The sequence below is a fragment of the Stegodyphus dumicola genome, chromosome 5, assembly GCF_044657685.1.
Source record: "Stegodyphus dumicola isolate Sdum_Otavi_A_Nest chromosome 5, ASM4465768v1".
Taxonomy (NCBI): domain Eukaryota; kingdom Metazoa; phylum Arthropoda; class Arachnida; order Araneae; family Eresidae; genus Stegodyphus; species Stegodyphus dumicola.
Window position 1 is genome coordinate 187,109,617 of NC_140772.1, and position 15,250 is coordinate 187,124,866.

The window sequence follows — 15,250 nt, forward strand, 5'->3', positions numbered from 1 at the left end:
AAACACCAGGAATCACGTAGAGGTCGATGCGGCGGTTCGTTGCTATCCCAGCACATACAAGTAAACCTTCTCCTCTGTAATGGTCTCTTTAGACGATGCTCTGCACACGATAGCATGTCCCTGGTTCTCGCCATATCATTGCCCTTCGGGAATGGTTATGAATGTTAAATCGAGACTTATCTGCAAAAAGTACGTCACCCCACTGCCTTGGGTTCACCTGCGATGTTGACCGGCCCAGTTCAACTGCGCTCTGACATACGGTGGGGACAAAGGAACAGAAACCACACATCGTTGGGCATACCGTCCTCCTTCATACAGTTGACGCAACGCAACGCAGCGTAACGGGATATGGACCATCCTGCAGTAGCAGAGAGATGGGACGCTATTTGTCGTGCTGTTATCTACCTACAGCGTCTTGCACATAGTAACGGGAAGCAATCGTCTGCCGTTGTAGTAATCTTCCGGTCCAGACCCCGTTTTCTGCAGGGATTTTGATCCCTTTGGTAGGAATTCTATTGATAGCACAACAATGCATCCTCGGATTATCTTTCACCAGCTTGCAACATTCCGACAGTTCTCGGGTGCATTTCATCGTCGAAATGGTATCTTCGTCTCATGCTTTCCGCTTCGGTTATCTCGGATTACACGGAACTATCGCTGTTTCAAACTGGCGCATACCATTTTAAGGCGTTGTAGTGTGACCGCGCTATCACGTTTTATGTTAATTTTGGTGTTGTCTATTTGCATTTGGCGAAGCAACCTCTCCCTCATATGTAAATTGCATGTTTTAATTCTTCTTCTTACATTCGTAACTTTTCTTTTAGCGTTTGTTGCTTAATTTTAGAGCACGAGTGTAAATTATGCAGAGCAGGCAAGATCAATAATTCTCTTAATTTGCAGTAATTCGTTTTGGTCTTAGCACTGCATACCCTTGAAGACATCGAAGAATTACTTTGGAAGTTTCGATAAGTCAAAATGTGTTAAAAGAGGACAATAGTTTGTTTCATTTTTTATTTGTTAGTAAGAATACAGGTAACTTCGGAAATGAATGCACAGATGCCATGGCAAGAATCCTTGAAAACGCATTTTGAACATATGTAGTCCTGCACCCGAATATGTGCATCACGAAGACTGAATCAGAGTTTTTTCTTTAACTTACTCAGCGTAAAACAAAATTAATAAATTTTTGGCACTTTTTCCTCTTTTAGAACCTCTATTTTAAAATCGAGAAATTTCAAAATTTATATCATCCTAAACCGCTAACAATTATCTTTCACACGGAGTGAATTGCACTTCTATACTTTAAAATTCGGATCTTTTGATGTTTTTAGAAAAAAAAAATCTCACAAAATAGGAATAACTCTTTTACAAATTGCCGCTAATCAATGATCAGAGAAAATAAAAAAAACTAACGTTCGAAATATATATATATATATATATATCCTATCTAAAAGGTAATTTCTGTGTTTCTACCTTTGATAAACATTTTTTCTCGTCTACAACTAAAAATTGAATTTTTTTTGCGTTTTTTTAATAAATGAATTAAAATCACTTTTAGAGTTGTGTTTTTCAGTTTAGAATTTACGCTTTTGCTTGCTTTAGCGTTAGGAAGATGATTTACATATGACATATCGAAACTGAAGGATTAAAATGGTCTAAAAATTCACTGCGTTTGGAAACGTTTGTGTTTCAGGATTTAGCAGCCCTATACTGTGCTTTGATCGAATTTAAATGCTTATCGTCATTAGTATTTTGTCTTTTCACATTTTTACGAATGCATATATTTATTAGCCCAAAGAGGAGCTAGCCCATAAGAGTTACTAGTCTCGAAGTAATGCATTAGTAATGGCATTTAGCTTCGGTTTACTAAAAATGTTTCCGTTTCACTTTTCAAATTGTAGTCACTCAAGTATCATTGCCCTGTATTATGTTTTGTGAAATTAATAATTAAGAATATGCATGAATGTATGTGTACTTTTCTCGGGTTGGTAAAAAAACAACGGTGCTTAGAGGCATCAAATTTTGAATAACGTAGTCCTCCAACCGAATATGGGCACATGGAAGGCAGAATTTGGAATTTGTTTCAGTGCCTATTCCATATTTTGTAAAATTTTAACGAATTTTTGATTAACAGACTGAACGATTTGAAAGAGAGCAATGGCAACACTGTACGAAAAAAAAATTATCTTCTTTATCTTCAGCGCAAGAGACTTTCTACCAGAAATTCTAAAGATATGCTGTTTTTAAATATTCTTACCCCAAATGGAGATTAGCCCATATTCTCTCGAAACATGTATGTGTGTATAAATGAGAAAACGCCCCTTTGGGCGTAATATAAAATTTGAAAGTTTTCAAATTTTTTTATTATTTAAAAAATTATTAGGTTATTTATCAGCAAAATCATTAACATTTTCTTTATGTTTCAGCCCATACATTTGTTAAATTCTATTATGATTTTATTTTTGATTATGTTGTTTTCATTTTAGTTCGAAGGCTGTCCATGTAAGGGGCTGATAATAATAATAAACTTGATTGGAGAAGTTATTCATAGAAAACTCTAAGCATTACATTTTTCTCAGCTGCTGAAAATGTTTAGTATTTTTTATATTTGTTTTTAACTGGATCATTTTGCTTATAAAACTACAAAAATTACATTAACTATGCAGTAAATTTACATATAAGCATTTATATGAGTCTCACTGAAGCATTCCTGTGCCATGTGTCAGTGAAAGGAGAGGGAAATAAAGAAATCCAGTTTTTGAAAGTTACAGCTAAACTATGCGTGCAAATAGAGAATAATAAAAATGATAAAATATGAAGATGTATGGCCAACAGAAAAAAAATAAAAAAGAGGTTGATATAGATATCAAGAAAGAGTTTGAAAAGGAAGTTGGTGACACATCTTTAAAGCTACTTTAACTCTAGTCATCAGGAAAAATGTCAGTATCATTCTCACATGTCGTTTCAAACGTAGCGTGGTTCAAAAATACTGCCACCCGTGAGTGACAAATATATCCTACATGAATTCCAAAAGCTTTAAGATGTCTCACAGACGAACGCAATATATTATTTCAAGAAAAACTTCGCAGTTCGTTTTATATCAGTGGATTTCTGGCTGAGAAGAATACAGTTTGAGAAGATAGTCTTGGTTTTAGTTTCACGAAAACTTCTAAATTTAGGAAAAGAAACACATGTGAAAGACAAAAGTGGAATTCACTTTTACGTGGTGTGATCCTAAATTCAATAAACGTAAAAAAAGTGTATTTCAGTGAATTTTTGTTTTACAAGATGATTCCAAAATTGCGCACATGAAATTTTCCAAAACTGTGTAAATTCCAAAATGGATATTAATTGCAAACTGCTTGAGTAGATGACAACCGCATAATATATTATTTAAAATTTCAGCTAAACTTTTTTTTTCCAATGGGAGATTGTGAACAATTACAAATGTAACCCAGTCCATTAATCTATACAAGGCCGGATGTGGTGGTCTCTTTATTATGGAGGCACCTAATAGGTAGGCCAATTTCAGCTAAACTTATGCTGTTAAAAAAGCGTTTGTTTGCAATATGGAGATGAACGTTTCACACACAGAACGAACTTTTATGATTAAACATTGCTCCGCAACACATTCTTAAGGAAAAGTTGTTGAAGGGTTTAAATCAGGGGTCCCCAGCCTTTTTGTTCCTAAGAGCACATTCTAGAATATTTGTTGGACGACGGGCACCATTTACGTTTTCAAGGTGAATTTATAGTTGGACAGAGTTAATAATACATGTCACATAGAGAAAAGGGATCTGTCGCATATCGTTTTGGTATCTGTGTTAGACGAAATTTCTATTGCATTAAAAATGAAAAGACATTCACATAGAATTTTATTGCAAACTGAAACATTTTTATTGTCATCACACAGCGGCGGGCACACGTTAAATGGTCAGAAGGCTCCATGATGCCCGCGGGCATAGGGTTGAGAACCCATGGTTCTTCCATAAGAAACAATTCCTTCATTCCCATATAATAAATGTGATTGCTATACCAGTTTATGCAAAATTGTTCTTGGTGATTGCAATATTTGGTACTTAGCGTATTATCACAACCACACTCAGTAGAAATTGCCAGAGTTTCAGAATGCACCAAACTCTGGCAACCATACGATTAACAATTCTTCAAGCAACTATACACATGACAATTCTTCGGTTTTAATAACCAACGTCACCCTTTTGTTAAGCATGTTTTATATTGTATTTCAAATTTCAACAGTTTTTAAGGATAAATCGTGATTATGTTTTGGGTACTTTTCCGTTTTGCCGGCGCAAACGGTAAATTCGCCAATAATGGTATACAACTGATGCCAAACGGAATATCTTCGCTGTTAACCTTTCAAGCCTCATTTTCAAAAGAAGTCGCAGCCATTTTTTACCAGATTATTTGTTTCTTTCAATACTGGCATACAATTACATATAATATTTACAAAGATAATTAAAATTCATGCTCTAAGACCATTCGAGATAATTAACTCAATTAGAATTCAATCTCGCCGCTCACCCGAAGGCGAAAATATACAAAAGGCAAAATCAAGGATTAAATTAATCAATTCTAATGAGAATACACTAGCGAAATAAAGCACTGCGGTTTTACATAATTTCTGAGTAAGCTATTCGTACGAATTGAAATAATTCTTGCACTTAAACTTGTATTCCAAATTAAGATTTAACTTAAAATTAATGTAGAGAATTATATTTTTGTAGAGAAGTTTACGTGAGATGAGATCATTTGGGGTCACGTGATACGAACCGGCGAATCAGGATGTTGAACCATGATAGAATAGTAAGTTCTTAAATGAATGTCTTTTTACCAATTTATTGTCTTTATTTATTGGCTTTTTACAAAATTTTGAACCAAATTAAAATGTTTATGCCTTCAAAATAAAAAATTCTTAGAACTAACATTTGTTAACATTTATTTCGTGTATACTGTATATTGTCGCCAACAAAGTCTGCTTGGCGAGATTTGCGTCGGCGAAACGGAAAAGTACCATGTTTTGTTTCAAATGTTATTTTAAAATATGCAGGCATAAGAAGAAAATTGGGTAAAATTTCTGCAATAGTTTTATCAATCTTTTGGCGATTTTGCCTCAAGGAAGAATGCTTCGAATCTCGTTTAAACCAATCGCCCTGAAATTACCACCGAAACAAAATCCCGTTTATGAAACATTTATTGATTTCTTTGGAATAAATGAATAGTTGAAATGTAAAATATATATGTAATTACAAAATACAATAAAAAAGTCATTGTTTTTTCTTCCGAAACATTTGCCACACTGCGCCAAGGTTGGTTGCGGAAATTTTATTCCCGGCTTCTTCTATTTCGTTGGACCTCAGAAGAGACAAATGGCTCCTTTGTTTTAGCAGAAAGTTACCGTTATGTTAGGTTCACGAATATTTAGAAATGTATCGTTAGATGTGTCAACAATTGTTTCATATGATTGTGTTGCGAAGTATTTCTCAATTATAAAACATCTTTCTGCTTGGAAAAACCTCATCTCTCTCTTCCAGCAAATAGACGCTTTCTAAAGCTATCTTTATAAATTAAAACTAAAATTTTAAATTATATATCATTTGTAACAGAACAGAGGAGTCATCATCAAAACAATATGCCATTAATATACATTTAAAATTTACAAAATTTTCAAAATTTTGATGTGCGTGTCTTTCCGATCATCGTATGCAATAGCGCGCTTTGCATAAGAACGTATAACATCATGTTCAGCAAATATCATTTAATTAGCTTGGTTTCTTTTCCAGAAACACCTTCAAACCTGTATATATCTATATGTTTAATAACTTCTCGGATTTAACCACCTTTGTAACTGCTACACATTATATTAATATTACTACAGTTCTGTTTTTCAAGCCTTTTTAACAGTTGTTTTCTAATTAATAACGCAAAAGACTTCCTAATTAATAATGCAAAAGACTTCCTAATTAATAATGCAAAAGACTTCCTAATTAATAATGTAGGGTTATTAAAATAGTCATAAAGATGCCTTATCAGGTTTAAGGTAATTCTCCTATAAAAAGATTTTGTAAAATCCATCTCTAAACTCATACTACATAAATATTTAAATATGCTTTCAACTACGAGCCCTAAACTGTAAAGAACTAATTAATTTTCTTATATATTTAACTCATAAATAAAGGTATAAATATTGTAATACTTACTAGCTACTAAAAGCCTTGTTTATTGTGCGAAGTTTGAAAGAAGTTTTATATTACATTTTCTGCAGCTCAAATGTTCAAACATTTATGTATAAATTTGATATAAACTAATAACTACCGATATTCTACAGCGCTGATATTCTACAGCGGCATCTAAACTGACTGACAAACTCACTGACACATAGACCTCTATATTATCAAACGCTCTTCATATGATTGGATTACTTCTTCGTTGTATGAAGTAAAGGGAGTATTGTAATCACGAAAAATTCCACGTATTATATTTCAACGCAAACATCCATTTTGACCACTATCGAATACAATTTAAAGATGTTTGTATGTGATATCTGTAAGGAAAGAATAAAGGACTCTTTCTTTCCCCAAACGAGTTATAGAACCGATTTAAAATGAATTCAGAAGTGATTTTTTCGTGGCCTCTGTACGTACATATGTATGTATGTATCTCGCATAACTGAAAAACGAATAGCTTCAAAGTTGTAAATTTGTATATAGGACTGCTATAATATGTAGTTGTGCACCTTTCTTTTTGGTTGCAATCAGCCGCACCAAAAGTATACCCACTGTGTACTCGGCTCAGTGAGCTCAGTGTTTTAATTCTTATATGTTGGTAAATTATGCATTTTTTGATTTAGAATGATTGAATTATGCTGTTCTTATCTTCCGATTAAGATTTTTATGTCATTAGTTAATGCAATAATTCTAGAATTATCAACAATTTAAAAGTTGTTTAAGTGCAGCTAAGCCTAATTTTTTTATCATAGCAGCCATATTTGTTTACATTTGAAACTTAGTACAGTAGTGCATTCAATTTTTGAATCTTCAGTGCCTTTCTGCCGAATGTGACCAAAATTAAATTTTCATTTTTGCGCAGAGAAAAATTTACGTTGTTACCTGCTGGCTGAATTGCTTGTTTTTACGTAGAAACTCTAATTCGAATTTAAAATTTTTTTTTTAAAACTGTATATTAAATTTATTAAATATTTTTTAAACTTTGGTGTTTTATTTTTTTCTCAATTAATTTTCAATTTTTAATGAAGATATTTTGAGATTTTACGCATTTTTGCCTTACAGCGAACTTAGAACAGAATTAATTGAATGAGAAATATATCTCTAATGAAATTCCAAGAAATAAGTTAAAATGAAATGGTGAAAAATTGCGTTTAATTTAATATTTCGTTCAAGGAAGTCATGTGGTGTACACATAAGAAAGATCTTTTGACTGTGGCATAGTACACTAAGATTATCTGCCTGAAGGAAATGATGCTTCCTTGGAAGACATTTTGAAGTTAACGGCTCTTATTTATGGTACACTTGAGGAAAAGGACGAAAACGTCCGTGCAGTTAGTCGGTTCGCCAGCATTCGAATCAGGATCTTTGTAGCGTCTCCTTAAGAGCAATTTGAAATTCTTCATTATTGTTGCCGCTTTCTGGTGAAAGACGTCATAATGATTCATCGGCTTACCATGAGTATCATTATAATTAATTTTGAATAAATAAAAGTTACTTGAAAACAAAACAAAGTCATGATAATTTTGTAGAGTCATTAGGGTTTTTTGATGCTGATGAAGTGAAAGATGAGCAATGCATTCACCAGGACTCAAACCTCGACCTCTTGAATACGCGCCAAGTGTGCTACCGTTACACCACGAAGGCATGCAGAAAGGAGAGAAAATACCTTATATACTTCCCCTTTTAAAGGGTGAATGGGGATAAGGGGACCCGTCCAAATCCTGGTGGAGAAGTATCTTCATCCACCATCTAGTTCGCGCGACACTGTAGAATCATTTTATAATTTTTCGAAACAAGGAAACTGAAGAAATGCGCGGTGCCCTCGTCGGGACTCGCATCTGGACCTCTCGAATCCGCGTCGAGTTTTCTATTGTTACACCACAAAGGGATGCAGAAAGGAGGGAGAAAATATAATTTGAATGTTTCTAATCAATAATGGAGAGAAATAAAGTTATATAAATGGAGAGAAAAGGGCAGCAGTTCTTTGAGATTGTTAGTTAGACGTCGGGAAGATAATGAAACATGTCGTTTTAATTAATCTTAATGTAGTTAATTAAGACCTACCGTCTAATCTTAAATAGTAAAATCAAATCTCATTTAATGAAGTTGTTATTGGATCTAGTGTAACATTTTGCTCGCCCCTGAACTTGGCATTTCACGGCAAAGTTATTCAAGGAGCCGACGTGATCGTGTAAAATGATATTCAATGAATTAATTATATTCAAAATTGTTGTACTGATAATTATTCGAACAATAAGAATCTCATTCATTTGAATTAAACAACTTTGGATACTTCCGTAGCGAGTTATGTGACTTGGAAAATTATAAATAGAAATAATAAAATAATTATACATCTTTTATCAATTAATAAAGACCACCTTTGTTAATCAAAAAACACAAACATAAAGATCCTTTGTTGTATGATCGTAAATTATATATGTGATATTTGTCAATAAACCTCTTTGATTATGCATCGCAAACAACATTTTGTCAAAATATGTTTCCCCAATACCCAGACTATAGTTCATTAAGCCTTAATCGACAACGCTCAACGAATAAGAAACAGAAAACATGCGTCATTTAGCCATCTTATCTCTGACAGCTTTGCCTGTACTGCATCGCAGGAGGTTAAGCAGATATGACACCCATGAGAAGGGAATAAACAACTACACATATCTACACTTTTCTTTCCGGGATTAGAACCGGTGCCAACGATATGGCATCGCCAACGACATACAGAACAGGTGTCGTTGCCGTTCGAAAAGCAATTTGTGAGAAGGTTTGAACATTTTTACCACATATAAACTCTACCCGCCGCATAGTAATTTTATCGAGAAATACGAGCATTTTTATAAAGATGGATACATCCAGGAAGATGAATAGCATTGCATCGTATAAATTACCACTCTTCACAGCGCCTGTAAACTAACTGCTTTAGTGCCATTTGCAGACAGAACAATTTTCATCACTGTCAAAATTTTGAATAGAATTTCAGTTTCACGAAAATGTATATAGTGTTTAGAAAGAGCTTTTAATGTGTTTGCAATTTTCGCCTCTTAATTAAAAGCTCCGACATAATGGTCGAAATGTCGCTTCTAGTATCATCACTTTACATTTTGAGATTGCTATATAGCTTGAATGGGAGCAATTATGAGAACTGTCATAATTTTTTGTGCATACTGTTAATCCAAGCTTAGCATACTGCAAACTTTTCGCATACATATAAAAACCAGATACAGTAACATTTACATATAGAGATAAATTACAATTACAGTTATGAGGGACCGGTCCAAAATGTCTCCAAATGGTCGCCAAGTTTAGGGACGTTTAGCGAAGAACCATCGCCAGCTTGGCGATATCTTGCCAATTTAGCGAGATAGCTATTTACCTCAATATTAAATGAATTTACTCCTGAGCCTTCATATACTTCAATCATATGTAAATTTTCCCCTGAGCTGGCATAACTTGGTTTTCAAGCATTTGATGTTGCATTAAAGAAAAAATACTGAAATTTCACATATAATTTCCCGGAAATTATTTATACATATACAAAATTCGTAATAATATATAAAGTTAATCAAGCAGTATATTGTGAGTGCTTAAGCGAAGTATACATTATTTAGAATTCAATTTTCACTGATATTTTTAATAAAAATTTAAGGATTGTCCTCAGGTCTTCGAAACTATGCAAGTAACATTGCATCTGCGGTCAATTAAATTTTTTTTATCTTAGTTAGGGCCCGTATGTGGACTGCAGGCCTTTATTTGTTTATATTTGGGTTAGATGGTTGACTGACTTGCTGATTGTCATTTACATGCAAGCTAAGATGCATTGATATTTAGATGTCATCATCTTTTTCTGTAAAACTATAAAGTGTCATGTCTTGCCACAACATATTCGGTCTTTTGTATCGGTCAATATCGTTCCTGATCGCATTAAAAGTGAGCTTCTCTCTCTCTCTCTGTTTTTTTTTTTTTTTTGAGAAAATGCAACAAACTATGATTTCTAAACGTAAAGGATAATGACTGCTATAACAGACACCTTACGTTTGGACAACGTGATATAATACTAGGCAGCTGTACGCTGTTGCGTATCTGGAAGGGAAGACCAATTATGTAGTCCTGTGTAAATGTTATTCTTACTGAACGTGATACTTCCTCAAGTGGGATCCCAATTGAACTTCGTGTAAGACAGTAGGACGTATCGTCACTTAATTGTATTGTAACGAGTTCTGTTGTTGTTACGAGTTGTATCATTGCTTCCCGGATTTCTTCTTTGGGGAACTATGGATTTTATTGGGCAGCCGCAATGCACCACAACATCTTGGTGGCTGGTCCTTTGCAAACGATGAATCCAGCGTATCTATTCTGCTCAAACTGAGGAAGATCTCTCAGATGCACGATATCCACCTCCAATAGATCCCATCACATATTAACATTAGTGGTAATAAGGTTGCTGATAGACTGGCCAAAGAGGGTAGTGAAAATGAAACGGTCACTGGCTCTTCGCTTACTTACCAGAGCTTTACTCAAATGAAAGCTCTAAATATAATATGGCGTATTCCACCTACGCACCAATGCTGCACATGAACATCCCCTGGATTTCTGCTGGAAATCAAATGTGACTGTGGCTCCCAGACTGCTCTGCCTAGACTAACAAGTGGTCACCTTAAATGTCTTTCTTCTGATAGTGGCAGAAAAATCCACCCCGCGTGTTAAAAATGCTGTGACCATCCAGCTTCACCGGATCACATACTGGATTGCATCGGACTTTCTAAAGGGAACTTATCATCCGATCCCCTTAGTGTTATTTATTTTTTGGTGGTCAACAACCTTTTGTAGCTGATCTGAAAAATGTCAGATCTTTCGAGGATAAGCAACAGCGACAACAGGATTTCTTCGGAAAGAAAAATGGACGAGCCATCTAGATTTCTGCATCTCCTACACACTAAGGTGGGCCATTAAAGTACTTTTGAGGCTCTACGTAACTCAAAATGTTTTTTCATGAGTGGAAGTTTTAATCTGAACACAATTCAACAACTTCGCCTATTGGAGAAGGGCTAATTGTGGAAGTTGTTTGGCTGTCCGGGATGGACTCGTTCTTTCTTTTTTTGTGTGTGTGTGGAGGGGGGGGGGTTCTGTTATATAGTGTTTGAATTTTCTTTTCTCAATTTGCATACTGCAGGTTTTAAATTTCTTGTTTTTGTTTTCAAATTCTTTGCGAACTCTAAAGCTGTAGCATATCTGTACCAAATTTCCCTCAAGCTTATGTAATACTGGATTATCCAATTCTAGAAAGCTAAATTTTTGAAACGGCTCATTGCTGAAGATGAGAGGTGAATATTAAACTATAATGTCACAAGAAAGAGATCATGGGGTAAATCTAGAGAACCTCATTAATAAATATCGAGAGGATAGCTGCATTCTCCAAAACGTAATGACTTGTGTATAGCGAAAATATAAAGGAGTTATAACCTATAAATTGTTGCCACCAAATCAGATAATAAATTCGGAAAAGTATTGTTCAGAAATAACAGTTTTAAAAGGAGACGTCGGAGTAAAACACTAAAAAATGCCAATCATCGAGGTATTGTCTAACATCACGACGACGCTCGGTCTTACAGTTTGATAAATTTCAGACGAAGACTTAGAGTACGGCTCTGCATTGTATCATATCCTCCCCTGCGTTTTCGCTAGACCTAGACTTTTAGAATTTTCCTCTCTTCAGGTTATTTCAAAATTCTGCGTTCAGTCTGTAGTTCACTACTTCGGGTACTATCAAACAGCACCCCAGTAACCCCTTTATGAATAAACCTAATGATTTTTTTCAAAAAGGTATTTTTCAGTTGCCGGAGAGAGGCATAGAACAAACTGGTGTTTATGTAATTGAAAAAAAATTCTTATGTTTTTTTAATCTTGTGTTCATTCATCAAAGCAAAAATGGAAAACTTTTCAGATGACCCAATACTTTATTTAAATAGATACGTTGGCGCATATTGTATTGTATCTTTGAATAACCATACATAGATCGCGAACGCTTATAGTAACTTTGTGTGATTGTAAAATAACAGTATACTATTTCGCCGTTACAACAGTGTGTGATACGTACAATACAGACATCGTGAACTTTGAAAAATTGATGGCTTTAATATGCTTAGCGAAATAATGTCAGAGTATAGCTATACCTGTTCTTGCCACTGTGTCACCCTATTGAACCCATCTGTATCTTCCAACTATCCTGCTTATAATTCTTCCGATCTTCACTGCAATACCCTTTGAGCGTCTGTTACAGAACTTGTTTTAATGAGGGCTTCCATTGCCGCAATCCGCAGCTGCACCAGCCAGCTATCTGCAGTATAGTAATTACCTCACTCCTAGTTCTCCACGGATACAGGTATGACAATCATGGGCACCATGCGCATTTTAGCAGAGCTGCCAAATCAGGCTGGTAAGCACCTTATGCGCCATCTTGTATTATGCTATTTGTGTTCCTCGTGTTAATTTTGGAAAGCGATGCATTGTAGCCATTTTACCAGCATGCATGTTTTGATAGATGGTTGACTGATTGTATAAGTTTTCAGGCATGAAACTTCTTTTTGGAAAACACTTTTATGGAAATGATATGAACGAAAATTTGCGCGTAGCTTTGTTTTAACATTATTAAGAACTTCTATCAGCTCATTTTGCACCAATATAGTCTTCTAATTTTGTTAAAAAATACGTATAATATGGGATAGGTATTAGATAAGAAGAGAGCTCAGTAAACGATATATTAAATAAAGTTTAATGAAAAATAATTAAAAACGTTCTTTTTTATTTTGTCTTAAGATTCTTGTGAAAATTCATATACTACCTCATTTAGAGAGCTAAGTAAAAGGTATATTAAAAAGTTCAATTAAAAAATAACAAAACAATTCCTTTTTATTTTTGATATCATTTTCTTATGAAAATTTAGGTACCACCACATTTGAATACCTAATCAATCATATCTGAATTCTCTCAGCTTTGGAAGATGATGGAGAGGAAACGTTATAGGAAAGAAATTAACTAACGCCCTCTAATGGAATAAATTAGATTGCTAATTCTCAGACTTAAATTTATTCGATCAAAACATGGATACGTAGAGTGTTACCCAAAATGTTGCTTAAATTTTACATCAAATTTTACATTGAATATTTGAATTATTGATTAAATTTCAGTTATACAAAGCATTAATGATAGTAAAATTACATTTCCTTGATATATTTCGGGTTCGGAAGTTTCGAATAACAAATAGGGTCTAAAAATATTTGAAAAACAGGATTACAGAACTTCTACCATCCTGACTAACTAAGACTAGCCTACCTGGAAATTCAAAATTCGGACAGCTGAGATTTTTTATAAGTCATATAAGTATTTATTACAAAAAATTTATTGGGGTCATTTTTTCTTGTATATTGCATTTTATTTCTATGTCAAATTTATTGCCATTCCAGCTGATAGATCGAGCTATATATGACTCTGAGTAGTGTCAATGCCAAGCTGGTAAAATGTGAGACAAAAAAGTAACAAAAAGGTGGTAGTATTAAAATCACCAAATCACGGAAATTAATCACTGTGTTTAAATCAATAACCATCCTTCATAAAAACCTTTATATAACCTTTATAAAAATTTCTAATTATGCATCAATAATCATTTTAATGAAAGAAATAGCTTTTAAGAGTTATATGATTAATGGCTAAGTTTCATGGAAAATGATAAAAACAAAATAAAGCTAAGTTTGGTTACTTTTTTCAGCTGAACTTAAGCTGACCAACCAAACCCCAAAGTTATCATAAATAGTTCTGCATTTCAGGTTTTGTTGACATAAACTGGGTTGTATTGCAAATGGCTGTCTATTTCTCAGACTGGCCTTTGGCCATGTCACGTGTAATGAAAGCTTCGTCCGTATCCGACAGAAAAATTGAATCTAAAAATGCTAATCATGTTCCAAATTAACTTAACTTCCAAATTTCATGTTAAATATATCAGAGACAAAGCACAACGTACCTTAATGAGCATTTACCCTTTAATGTGCAAATATTCCAAGTTAAATATTAACAATAAAAGAACACTATCTACAGGCAATCCGACCCGGCACGTTCAAGCAGAGCAGAGCTTCAAAGTTTTCAGAGTAAAACTCTCAGATTCCTATCAAACTCTCCGTAGTTCGTTAGGAACACTGTCATCCATAATTTTCTAAATATTTTACCATTAGATGCCGAATTACTAAAGATTACATTCAAATTCTACGAAAAATGTGATTTCTCCACTCGCGAAGTTATTAAAAACATAGGGGGGGTACGACTATCTAAACGAACAGCCGCATAAACGGCCCAGAACTATACATCATAATGTTAGATGGTAGTTCTTGTATATATTTTATTATTTTCAACTATTTAATCTAGGTCGCCCAGACGGTATAGTAGTTAGGGGAGTCTGACTGCGATACCAAAGGGCCCGGGTTCGAATACCGAAGAAGGCATGGATATAAAATTGTCTGTGCCTTCATAGGAGGTAACGGTGGCCGCCTATTAGGTGCCTCCATAATAAAATGGTTACCACTTTTGGCCTTAGTAGTGGCCAATGCCGTTATAGGCAAGAGCCCGCCATTTGTAAAAAAAAAAAAAAAACTATTTAATCTAGATTTTGTTTCATCTTTACTATTATTTTCAACTTACTATGGACTTTGCCCGGTACCAAGGCTACTGACTTTATCATCATTAAATTCGTATATCACGTGACTTCCTATCAGTATTAAGATATAGGTACTTTCGCCTCACACGAAAGAACAAAAATTTCTGGAACTTGTATATATTATTTTCTATTTTTACTGTACGATACTGTGCCAAATCTGCGATATATGCCATTGAGAAAAGATATGCTAAAGTTATGCTTGACGATATCTAATGCTATTATTGCTTATTCAACGAAGATTTCATTCGTGGCCGATTGCCGCCACGAATTTTCCATTTTTATGGAA

At 34.2% G+C, this 15,250-nt stretch overlaps 1 protein-coding gene across 5 annotated transcripts in view; it reads right to left on the reverse strand.

The window, feature by feature from the left end:
* The window catches only part of LOC118198806 (endothelial cell-selective adhesion molecule-like), an 847,091-nt gene that overhangs the window by 28,709 nt on the left and 803,132 nt on the right, over window positions 1-15,250 (reverse strand). The gene's annotated exons all lie outside the window — the stretch shown is intronic.